The 12733-nt window shown below is 40.5% G+C and overlaps 1 long non-coding RNA gene across 3 annotated transcripts in view; it reads right to left on the bottom strand.

Annotated features, from left to right (window-relative positions):
• LOC144507106 (uncharacterized) overlaps positions 1-12733 on the bottom strand; it is a 59152-nt gene that overhangs the window by 16008 nt on the left and 30411 nt on the right. For all 3 annotated transcript variants that reach the window (XR_013500023.1, XR_013500022.1, XR_013500024.1), the window contains one exon: positions 5165-5303. This is a non-coding gene — a long non-coding RNA (uncharacterized LOC144507106). The remainder of the gene's footprint in view (positions 1-5164; positions 5304-12733) is intronic.

The following is a 12733-nucleotide window of genomic DNA, read 5'->3' as shown; positions in this document are numbered from 1 at the left end:
TATATACCACGTCCACTGCCTTGCCCCCATCCACCTCCTTGGTCACTTTCTCAAAAAGATAGAGACAGAGAGAGACTGCTTTCTTCTGGCAGCCCAGGTAGCAACTACTTACATGTCAACATGAAACTCTTTCCTGCAAGTTTAGTTCTTCCCATTAACCACATGACTCTGTCAATCAAAAAACTCTAATCTGAAACCCCAGGGGGGAACCCAAGTAAACACAGAATGCATTAACTCTGCTTAAACAAATACTCCCATGTTTAAATGAGTACTTATCTTGTTCCCCCAGCTACTAATTTAAAGGTTTTCTGAGAAAAACCATCACCCTTCAGAAGAGTGGAGTTTTAAACATACCCCTTACAAGAAACATGCTATAAATATATATATCTTGTGACGTTAGCATACCTATAAGAGATTTTTAAAAAACATCATGCTCACAGCCTTATCTGATGTCATTGATGCCGAGCTGTCTACGAGAAGTCTTTTATTGCTCCTTAAGTGGTTTGAATGGGGTTTACTTCTACTTTGGGTATTAGTTTTATGACCCTGCATTGTCAGGAGGAAGAATGTTTGCAGGTCAGGTGACAGGAGCTCCTTCATTTTCTGAGCTGCAGGTTTTGGATTTAAAAGGGAGTGGACATCAGACTGAAAGCAGTGTTTCTCTGGGTTTTAGAAGTTGTGCTTAGCTAAAAGCAAGGATTCTAGCCTTCCTGGAGTAGAAAATCTGGTGTTGGTGGCTTGGCCAGAGTCTCCCTGGTGTTCTGGGAAGCTGTTCCGAGTGTATCAACTGAACTGCATTCATCCAAAGGTCTCAGTTCCAGTATTGCGTGAGCATTAGTCTTTGCTGTGCTAAACCTGTGAAAACTTGTCTAAAGGAAGTTTTGGTTTGATTGCAACATCTTAGATATACTTATTAAGGGTTAGACATTATTGTGGTTGTTTTGTTTGTAATTGATAAAAGTTAGTGCTAATTTTTTTTCCACGTGTTAACCATATTCTTAAATAAACTTTGTTTGATAAAAGCTCCCTAGTGGGTCATTTGAATCATACTTGATGTGAAACATATTATGCTTATCCTAGCCAAATTCAAGGTGCAAAACTTATGATCCAGACGGGCTCCATAAAACACGTTGGAGTTTCTGACCTGAACCATAATACTCTTGAAGGCACAGTATGATCACAATATAGAGGATCAAAAATCATAAAGGATCTGGACAGAGCAGAAAAAAAAAACTGTTTCCAGCAGCAGCAGAATCAAGAACGTGACAACCGATAATCGGCAAAAGAAGCAATGATGACATGAAGAAAAACATTTTCACGCAGCATGTGGTTAGGATCTGGAATAGAGTGTAGTGAAGTCAGATTCAATTAAGGCATTCAACATAACAGCATGAGAATTAGAAAGTCGCCAAGTCCGTGCTCCACCACTTGATAATTGTGACCAATTCATCATGGGTGTAGTACTTTGTTAAAGGGACACAGTTCACTGAGCTTACTTGGGAAATGTTTGGCCATATTTAGGGACTCACTACAGGTATTTTAAGTGTTTTCACCCATGCACAAGAAGTTTCTCCTCTCGTCTGCATTACCAATTTCTTTTAAGTATGGGCAATATTCACCAAGCAATAGCTTCCACAATGGCTAGATGGAGCTCTCAGCCCTCTGTTGAATTTTGTCAGGGGGCAGTCTTCAATGATGTGAATCATTAATTGGAGTACATTAATTGGATCACTTTGGAAGAAATAATAGCAAATTGGATTATTATTTAAATGGAAAAAAATTACAACATGCTACTGTGCAAAGGGACCTGGGGGTCCTTGTGCATGAGTCGCAAAAACTCAGTCTGCAAGTACAACAGGTGATCAAGAAGGCAAATGGGATGTTGGCATTTATCGCGAGGGAGATAGAATATAAAAGCAGAGAAGTCTTGCTGCATCTGTACAAGGCATTGGTCAGGCCACAGCTGGAATACTGTGTGCAGTTTTGGTCCCCTTACTTGCGAAAGGATATATTGGCCTTGGAGGGAGTGCAGAGAAGGTTCACTAGGTTGACACCGGAGATGAGGGGTGTAGATTATGAGGAGAGATTGAGCAGATTAGGTTTGTACTCGGAGTTTAGAAGGCTGAGGGGTGATCTTATAGAGGCATATAAGATAATGAAGGGGCTGGATAGGGTAGAAGTGGAGAGATTCTTTCCACTTAGAAAGGAAACCAGAACTAGAGGGCACAGCCTCAAAATAAAGGGGGGTCAGTTTAGGACAGAGTTGAGGAGGAACTTCTTCACTCAGAGGGTGGTGAATCTCTGGAATTCCCTGCCCACTGAAGTGGTGGAGGCTACCTCGTTGAATATGTTTAAGTCACGGATAGATGGATTTCTGATCAGTATGGGAATTAAGGGTTATGGGAGCAGGCAGGTAAGTGGAACTGATTCACTTCAGATCAGCCATGATCTTATTGAATGGCGGGGCAGGCTCGAGGGGCTAGATGGCCTACTCCTGCTCCTATTTCTTATGGTCTTATGTACACAAAGGCCTTGGTCGGTGTGGAAACAGTTGAGGGGTGCCCAATGTTGACCTCCTGTGATGAGGAAGTGGTTCTTAACGGGGGCAGGTTGGTTCTATTCCTGCTGCCATAGGGCCTTTGCTGTTATTCCATAATTCAGTGGTCTCAGCCATACAAGCTCATTACCAATTGAGAGAATTCTATTGGAAGAGAACTCCTGAGCCAGAAACTAAGGAGGCTCAACGGAATCCAGGAGCAGGAAGTGGTCATTCAGATCCTTGTCCCATCATTCATTTAGATAATGGTTCATCGATTTCTGAACTCCATTTACTTTTTCCCATAACCCTTAATACTCTTACCGATCAAAAATCTCAATTTTCAATTGAGCTCCCACCAGTAGTGTTTTGGGGAAAGGAAGTTCCAGAATTGCATGACCTTTCTTACGAAACAGTGCTGACTGATGTAAGCTCTGAACAGGACATGAATGTCTCCTTGATCTAGAGCAGGGGTTGACCATATGTGGCTCATGAATGTCTCATTTGCAGCTCCTAATCTTTATTGACCTGTTCTCATTTTTATGAAAAAAATCTAGAAACATTAAGTCAAGAGACTGTCAACTAGAAGGTAACAATTTTCCTGCAAGAATTGAATGTTAATAATTATGGTAAATTTAAATGTTTAAAATGCCATTGTGCTTGAAAATAAACCTGTTCTGGCCATTACATCTACATTATGGCTATAAGCCAAATCCTTGAGTTGAGGAATTGGGTTTTATTGTTGTGACATTAATGTTTCTAATAGAATTGAAAACAAATTATTCCGAATGTACTATCAGCTATTTTTATATCAGGAAAATCAAGGTGCAAAAAAATTGTCTTTTCTCTGAACTAAGCAATCTTATTTTTAAGATCACTGGACAAATAGAATTCCTTTTAAGTTTATTATAAAAAATATTTCAGTAAATTTGTTATCGGTGTTTCATTCAAAGTAGAAAATCAACATCTTGCTCATTTCCATTTTTACTTCGCAGCTCTGAACAGTTTGTATGTTAGGCAATTCTTTTAGAAAAGGCTCTTCAGATAAAAAAAACTGCTGCTTCCAGTTCTAGGCTCGTTGGCTAGAGGATTTTTTAAAAACCATCTTATCATATCCTTTAATGATTTAGAACACCTCAGTTAGATCCCTCTATAGTCTTCTCTACTCAAGGGAATGCAATCTCAAAGCAACCCTCCAAGGTCCAGATTAATTCTGGTGGATCTGCCTTGCTAATGAGAATCCTGACTGAAATCTTAGTCAACACGATATGCATGTTGGAGGAAGTTAAAGTAGGAGAAGATGGTGTGGATGACCATTTTATCAGGCATGAGCGAGCCAAACCATCCCGATTTATCCAGCAGCATCTAGAAATAGGTGGATTTTCTGGTACCTTTTCTAGGGGATTCCATTTCAGGAGACTTTTTCTATCACTAAGCTTTGTTTGCTGCTGTAGCCAGATCTGCAACCTACACAGCATCATGGACTGCTCGGAATAGAGAACTGAAAGTAAGTACAGTTCACAACATTCATGCCATAGGCTCATTCCAGGAAATGGCAGTCGTTTTGGTCATTCAACCAATTTACTGTGTACTTCTCTACAAGGTAAGTAACTGATTTCATCTTTCTCCAGAGCAGTTTGTAATTTAACAGTGATTCCATGCAGATGGTCAAAAGGTTTCAGGATTGCTGGATATGCAGGAGAATTAACTGTGCCATATTACACTTCATGTCCCAATATAACCACCCCTACCTCCAGTAACATGAAGCATAAAGGCTACCATTCCATTGTTACATGTGAACGCACAGCAAAATAAAAACCTTGTATTTACATAGCAGTTATCTTAGAGTGTCTTAGTACATTAAAAGGTGCTATTACTCCCTCTTCATTGTTGGAAAGCATCTTGTTCTCCTACTACGACCCACCCCAACAACCTCACCTTGCCCAGGAGAAAGTATACATGCTCTACAACAATGTAGAAATGATCACAATCAAAAAAGTGGGTGATAAATAGATGCCCTGATTTTAGTATAATGTACTATTTGAAAAATTCTTAGGACATTGATGACCTTTGTATTGGAGGTAAAGATAATAAAAATTCAAAGTGAAGGTTTATTTGCTAAAAATGAAACTCATATGATCAGAATCATAGAATCCCTACAGTACAGAAGGAGGCCATTTGGCCCATCGAGTCTGCACCAACCACAATCCCACCCAGGCCCTATTCCCATAACCCCATATATTTACACTGCTAATCCCCCTGACACTAGGGTCAGTTTAGCATGGCCAATCAACCTAACCTTTGGACTGTGGGAGGAAACTGGAGCACCTGGAGGAAACTCACACAGGCACGGGGAGAAACTCCACAAAGACCCGAGGCCCGAATTGAACCTGGGTCCCTGGCGCTGTGAGGCAGCAGTGCTAACCACTGTGCCACCCCTATTACTATTAACAGAATGTTAGGAGATTGTTGCTTGCTTACAAGAATAATCTGTTACTTCCACTGACTCCAGGTAACCAGCAGATTTCTTAAGCTGCTGAACCAGTGTCCTTCAGCCAAAATTCCAGATTCAGATTGCAGAGCTTCACAAAATACACTGAAGGTCTTAATCTAGATTCAAATGCTTACCAGGCCCTTGGTGTAGTTCTCAGTGGATATTTCATGACCATGGAATGTCGAAGTGTAGCATACACATTGATTAAATTAGATGAAAACCACTTCAATTGATTCGATCGGAAAACTGCCATTTTGAAGTGAGGAAATTGTTCTACAAATCAAAGAGAAACCATGTAAGCATGACCATATGCCATATTTCATTTCACACGCACATATTTTACCATTTTCATGACGGGGGGGGGGGGGGGGAGGAGAGAGAGAGAGGGGGGGGGGAAGAGAAGGGAGAAAGGGATGAAGAAAAACGCATTGGTGTTCTCATTATGATAAAATGGCAGGATGAAAGCTGAGACACTTCTTTTCACTCTTTGTCTCCACTCACCCACTCTCAGCTTGAAGGTTCCTGATCAGGGCATAGCATGAAGTGCAATTTCAGATTCCACTTCATTCTCCCACATTTTTCAATGAGAATTTTTATTTCTCTCCTCTATATAGACTGCAGAAAAGCAGAGCATTGCTCAGACTACTTTTGTCCATGTGTCAATTAAATATTTTCTTTTCTAGTATCATTACTGTGGTAAATTGACCACATTAAACGTAGTCAAAATGAGTTGTGAATATATAAAAATAACGAAGTTTAAAATACAGTGTGGACTCAATCAGGAGACTCTAGTTAAATATCAAAATAACACTAACAGTAAAGAATCAGAGCTAACAACAGTCAATATGTGAATATATACAGGTGGCAACAGCAACTGATATGTCACAGCGCAGCAGAAATTAATTTAAATAAGATGCATAATAATAACACTAACATTTCTCCCGCCCCTTAATTTCAATCCTCCTCAAGGGCAGAAATACAATGAAACTAATGCCTTAATTATACGTCAGTCTTTCACAAGCGACGATGCTGTAATCTGCACACAGTACCACTGGTAACTCCATTGATTGTGGCGATGCTGGACTTTGTTCAACTGAACTGGTGGGCGCAGGAGTAGGTTGAGTGTCTGTGCATGAATGTTCCTTTCCTGAAGTAGAATCCACTGGAAGTTCTGGTACAGCAGGAACCACTTATTGAATTTCCACAACAGCATTTTCTTCTTGTATTATTTGGAACTTTTGCCACCTCACAGTCATGGCATAGACAAAGATGATTTTGGTGCCTGTGAACAACTCTTCCATTGTTCAATTTCACTACCAAAGATACTGGATCACTTCGGTTAAGAATAACTCCAGGTAGCCAGTGCTGGTTGCTGCCAAAATTCCTGATATAAACACAATCATTTGGGTTAAAAAATCTCTCCTTTGCAAAATAATTATGTTTCTCCTTCTGTTTTTTCTGTCTCCTTCCCACTCTTTGCTCTGATCCAAGAGAGAATTTGGTCTTCTACCCATCAATAATTCAGCTGGTGAGAGTCCTGTGGTTGTTTGTGACGTGACTTGATACCGAAATAAGAACCTCGAGAGCTTGGTCCCTGAAGTTTCACCTGCCAGTCTCGTCAATCCTTTCTTCAATGCCTGAACAGTTCACTCTACCAAACCATTTGAAGCTGAATGAAACAGCACAGTCTGCACATGGTACATTCTAATCCTTTGCATAAACTCTTGAATAACTCGTAAATGTTGTACCATTATTAGAAACATGCGTTGCAAGAACTTGCCGTAGCTTCTCTACTGTAACAGGAGCTGTAATGTTACGGTGGTACAGTGGTTAGCACTGCTGCCTCACAGTGCCAGGGGGCCGGGTTCGCTTGGGTCACTGTCTGTGTCTGCATGGGTTTCCTCCAGGTGCTCCGGTTGCCTTCCACAGTCCGAAAGACGTGCTGGTTAGGTGCATTGGTCATGCTAAATTCTACCTCAGTGTTCCCGAACAGGTGCCCGGGTGTGGTGACTGAAAGTAACTTAATTGCGGTGTTATTGTAAGCTTACTTGTGACACTAATAAACTTTAAACTTTGTGTACTTCTAACTACTTAGAATGTGCATCCATGATGGCTACAAACACGTGACCCATGAAAGGATCTGCAAAATCCAAATCAAGTCTCGACCGAGGACAAACAGTCCACTCCCAAGGATGTAGTGGTGTTGGTGGCACTATCCTCTGGTTAAATTGACATGCAGAACAGGATTTCACTTGGTCCATATTCGATAACCAAACCTGTGACCTGGCTAGACCGTTCATTTGAGAGGCACTTGGATGAGCCTCATGAATTTCATGACTTGTGAACAACCAGGGGGTTGCCCTCTAGTTCATGATATATTCCTGAGGGAGAACGATTTCTCACTATTTACCCTGTCCATACCCCTCAGGATCTTTACATCTATCAAGTCTCCTCTTTGCCTTGTATTCTCCAAGGAAAATAGATCCAGCCTCTTCAATCTATCCTCCTTGCTACAGTTGTTTATCCCTACATACAGTTAGTTGTATGATTCTTCTGCAGACAAAATGTTAACTCTGTTTCACTGTCCACAGATGCTGCCAAACCTGCTGAGTTTTTCCTGCATTTTCTGTTTTTGTTTCAGACCATCCTTCACACTCACTTGTCTTTGCACCTCACATAAGGTTTCAAACCCACCATCTTCTATGATAGCTGGTCCTCTTGCATCCAAAATCTTTTAACTTGCAATAGAATAGGGTCCCTGTCCATCCACTGCTTAATTTGTTCAGTACTCACTGGAGATTGGACAAGTCCGCAAATCCCTCTCAAAGCATAATACCTGGGTTGGCAAATCTAGTAAAGGGAGATGACGCAATTTGTCTGCATTAGCATTGTCCTGCCCTGTACACAATGCTCTACTGATAAACTGACAAGCTAAGTGCCCAGCACTGATTTCTTGCCAAGGCCACAGGAGGAATACATTTTGACTCGCTGAAAAGGCTCATCAATGACTTGGGCTCAGTACATATGGTGAACAAACGACCAGAGGTAATGATGGGACCTTTTCACCCCAAAAACAATAGCTAGACCTTCTTTGTCCAACTGTGAATATCCCTTTGTCAGCATCATAGATGCAAAACTAATGGTTTTTTCAGACCCATCCTCCATTACATGAGCAGGTTGTGCCCCCACACCATACGGAGCAGCATCACATGATAGAATAAGTTCCCTGTCTGGATCAAAATGGTCTAGCAGATTTGCAGATTGCAGCAGTGCTTTCACATTTTTGAAAGCTTTCTTCTATGCAGACTTCCACTTCCATTTGGTTTCTTTGTGCAAAAGAAGGTAGTTGCGCCAACACTGTAGACAAGTCTGGCATAAACTTTCCATAATAGTTTATCAAATCCACAAATGATCAGAGCTCGGCCACATTCCTGGGTTCCAGAGCTTCCTTAAAGCCCGAAATAGGAGATAAGCCTTGTGCTGTGATTCTGTGGCCTAGATACTCCACACTTGGTGACTGAAAAATTCACTTGCTCCACTTCAGACACAGTCCCACTTCTGAAAACCTTTTAAAAACTTGTTCCAGGTTGCCGAGGTGCTTCTCCTCAGTCTTGCCTGTACTGTCATCCAAATAGATTGCAACATGAGGAATGCTATCTAACAGATTGTCATAGTGCTTTGGAAGATTGCTGCACTGGAGGATACACCAAAAACCAAACGATTATATGTGAACAACCGTTCACACGCGTTGATAGTCAAGTATTGCTTCAAATCTTCCTCTAGCAAGAGTTGCTCATGCCTGGCTCATGTCCAGTTTTGAAAACGTCTTGCCCCTGCAAGGGTTGAAAACAGATCTTCTCCCCTTGGCAACAGATAAGAAGATAGGAAAGCTGATTAAAGATAAATTTGCAATCCCCATGTACATGCACAGTACCATCACTTTTAAGAACAGGAACAATTGGAGCTGCCCAATCTGTAAACTGAAGAGGCTCAATAATTCCTAGGCTTTGCAACTGCTTCAGCTCCTCCTCCACTTTGCCTTTCATGGTGTGGGGCACTGTTCTCAGTTTGGAAAAAGTCAATTTCTGACCACTTCCTCATATTTTTCACATTTCTAACCTCTTTCAGACCCTACTTTTCATTCTGTTCTAAGTTCCCCTAAGCCACTCTCACCAGTGTATTCAAATAACCACTTGCCTAGCCTGTCCCTCTACCCTCCACAAAACTTCATCTGCTTAACCATTCCCTTATCTTCACTTTGGTGCCTGTTTCCAGGAAAATGTTTATTTGCTCCCAACCCAGTCACCCTGGTATAACCCCCCCCATCTTTGTTCCATCGAAGGACCAAATGGGCTATTCCTACTCCTACAATAAAAGCAAAATACAGTGAATGTTGGATATCTGAAACAATAACAGAAAACGCAGGAAAAACTCAGCAGGTTTGGCAGCATCTGTGGACAGTGAAACAGAGTTAACATTTTGTCTGCAGAAGAATCATACAACTAACTGTATGTAGGGATAAACAACTGTAGCAAGGAGGATAGATTGAAGAGGCTGGATCTATTTTCCTTGGAGAAAAGAAGGCAAAGAGGAGACTTGATAGATGTAAAGATCCTGAGGGGTATGGACAGGGTAAATAGTGAGAAATTGTTCCCTCTCAGGAATATATCATGAACTAGAGGACACAGGTTCAAAATAATTGGCAAAAGGAGTAGAAGTGATGCAAGGAAAATGTTTTTCACCCGGAGGGTGGTTGGTATCCAGAACGAACTTCTTGGAAAGAGTGGTGGAGGCAGGTTCGATCAAGATATTCAAAAGGGAATTATCTGAAAAGAAATAGTGTGCAAAGGGATAAGACAGGGCAGTGAGATGAGGTAGAATTCTATTTCAGTGAGCCAATGTAGACGCAATGGGCCAAATTGCCTCCTTCCGCACTGTATAAAAGATACTGTGATTCAGCCCAGACCCAAGCTTTTCTAGCATTTTCTGTTTTTATTCCCATTCCTTTTTAGGTTCCCTGAAGTTCTTGAGGGACAGCTTGCAGTACATCTGTTACAAAATTAGTTTTAGCATTCATCAGAATTGTATGGGTGATGAAATGTTATTGAGTTACACCTTTCTCCATGAAAACTTTCCTACTTCAGGATAATCTGGGAGAAAGGTTCCCCTGCCTCTAACTTCTTTTCTTCACCAGTCATCATAAAAGTCCTCTCTCCTGCCCCTTTACCTCTGACAATCTGAAAGCGCAAACTGACTTGTTTAGCACCAAGATTAAGGACACAGATTCAGCTGCATCTGTTGATCCAACACCAATCCTGCCGCCTTTCTCCGTGGCAAAACAAGCCTCCTCACAGGCTCCCCTGCCCCAAGGTGGGAAATCAATTATTTGTACCTCGAAATAGATGTGAAGATCAATTGCCATGTTGCCTGATGTCTACAGGAAGTGAATGCTAGGATGAAATGTAATGTAATCCACTAGAATACAAGTTGACGTTTTATCTCATCAATAGCAGAGTGAAGGGAACAAACAGGAAACTCAGATTCCCTGGGATTGCGAAAATTTCCGACTGAAAGTATTATAAAAGGATCCTTGGGGAATCCATTCCTAACTATGTCTGGTCCAATTAAATCCCAATACATACTTCACCCAAAAACTACATTTTGTCTCAATTCCACGTGGAATACCACAGGAGCTCATCTATACTAAAACTCAAGTTACTCCAAAATAGCAAGAAAGCTGAGATAGTATTACTGCATGTGCACAAATCTGCCATGCCCTTTTGGTACAAGTTTCAATGCTGAATTACTAAAATATATTGGTTCTTAACCATTGAGAACTGGAGTGAAAAATACGGTCTTTGGTTAAGTTTCACATTGGAAACTGATTCTGCAGAAATATCTGATCTGCTGAACTCACAAATAGAGTATCATACTGAAACTTCTTAAAAGCACAGCTGCCAACAATCTATTAAAATCCTGACAGATTCAAAGTCAATTTAAATCCCAATCTGATGGGCTTGCAATCAATAACTGTGGATCAAAAAATAATTTTGAGAGATTAGAACAGTTGAACACAGTTGTGGTGTGCCCAACCCACTGCAAACTGCTTGCACCTGTGATTCTTCTAATCCAAATGAGCATGTGTACTTTTGTGGAGAAGAACATGCCATAAGAAAGCACCAAAGCACTTTGGGAAGGCAATTAAAAATGCAACATATAATGGGGCACAATCATCACTGCTAGAGACATACAAAAAGGTAGACTGTTACATTTTGTACGAGGAAAGTTTTCATATATTTTGCTCATCCTGGCAATGTCCTGTAAAATTACAACTGCGATATTGTTACTTTTTTCATCTTCAACCTAAATAATGCAACTGTATATTTTTGTTGAGGAACAGGTTTTAATTGTACGACTGACAAGGTTCAAATAATTTAAAGCAGTATTGATAGAAGTAGTCAAAATTATAAACAACCGGCTTTTAGCTGTGCTCACTTGTCTCACGTGCAGGTTGTACCACAAGTTAAAACGTTTAATATATTATCCTTACAAAGAAATTCAAGCCAAAAACACCAGAAAAATCAGACTTCCACATCTCCTGGGCCTAGAGTTTTGATTCTATTACAGAATGCCTCCCACCAGCATTCAGAGAATGCGCAGAAAAGGAGGAAAATGAGATATATTTCAGGATGCTGAGCTTCTCGCATGCACAGATACATAACATTTCTCAGAGAGCAAATGTTATAGTACAGGTCTTCTTTCTTATCTAATGAGGAGATCTTTAGCTCTAACAATATTCTGAATGTTGACCTGGGATGAGAAAACCATAATACATTAAAATTACACTTTCACCAAGAAATATGGGAACTTTGGCCCTCATCTAACTGTGGATCTGTTAAGTCACTCCATCTGGAACAGGACTATGCTGTGCATAAGATAGTAAGACAGTTGCCAACCACGGGTATGCATATTATCAATTTTCCTTCTAGGCCGCAGAGGGAGAAAGAAAAAAAAGAGGATGAGCATTGAGATCACCTGCAAATAGCCCTGAGCAAGGTACTCGATACAAGGACGTGCACAGAATTATTCTTAATCACAGACCAGCATCTTCAGGAGAGAGAAAAGCAAAAACAAAAATCTATTCACTACAACGCAAAAGCTGCGAAAAGAAATCGGATCTGGACACTAATTCAATTGTCATTCTGTAAGTAGTACGTCATAGTGGCTCAACAATTGATTTTCAGTGACCTGCAGTTTAAGTTTTACAATTTTTTCATGTCAAGTTCAATATAATAAACGTCCCTCAATTAATAAGTTTCATTTCCTCTGAATGAGCCAACAGTCACTGCCCAGTGGAGCATTTGCACATTAGTCTTTCTATATCAACAGCTTCACTGCAGCCCAATCTCAAATTGTAACATATTGACAAAATTAAGCTTTACAGTTTACAATGGATCTGGTTTTTGTACAGTTCAAAATTTTAAAAGATTCATATACAAAAAAGGGCAAAGCTCAAACTAAGAACTCAATTATACATTAAAGTTGGTGTGCATTTCCCCAAGTTCCTGTGATTACTCCTTTAGGTGGGGAGATAGGTATCTTTAATATTTCACTGGAAAGTGACACAGAATATATTTCACAGTAACAAATGTTTATTTTATCCACTGGGTTCTCACAAATGATCCAAAAACATTTTTTGGAGA

This window comes from Mustelus asterias, chromosome 18 (genome assembly GCF_964213995.1).
Source record: "Mustelus asterias chromosome 18, sMusAst1.hap1.1, whole genome shotgun sequence".
NCBI classification, from domain to species: Eukaryota; Metazoa; Chordata; class Chondrichthyes; order Carcharhiniformes; family Triakidae; genus Mustelus; species Mustelus asterias.
The sequence above is the reverse complement of the archived record's forward strand: the minus strand, read 5'-3'. Positions and strand labels throughout refer to the sequence as shown.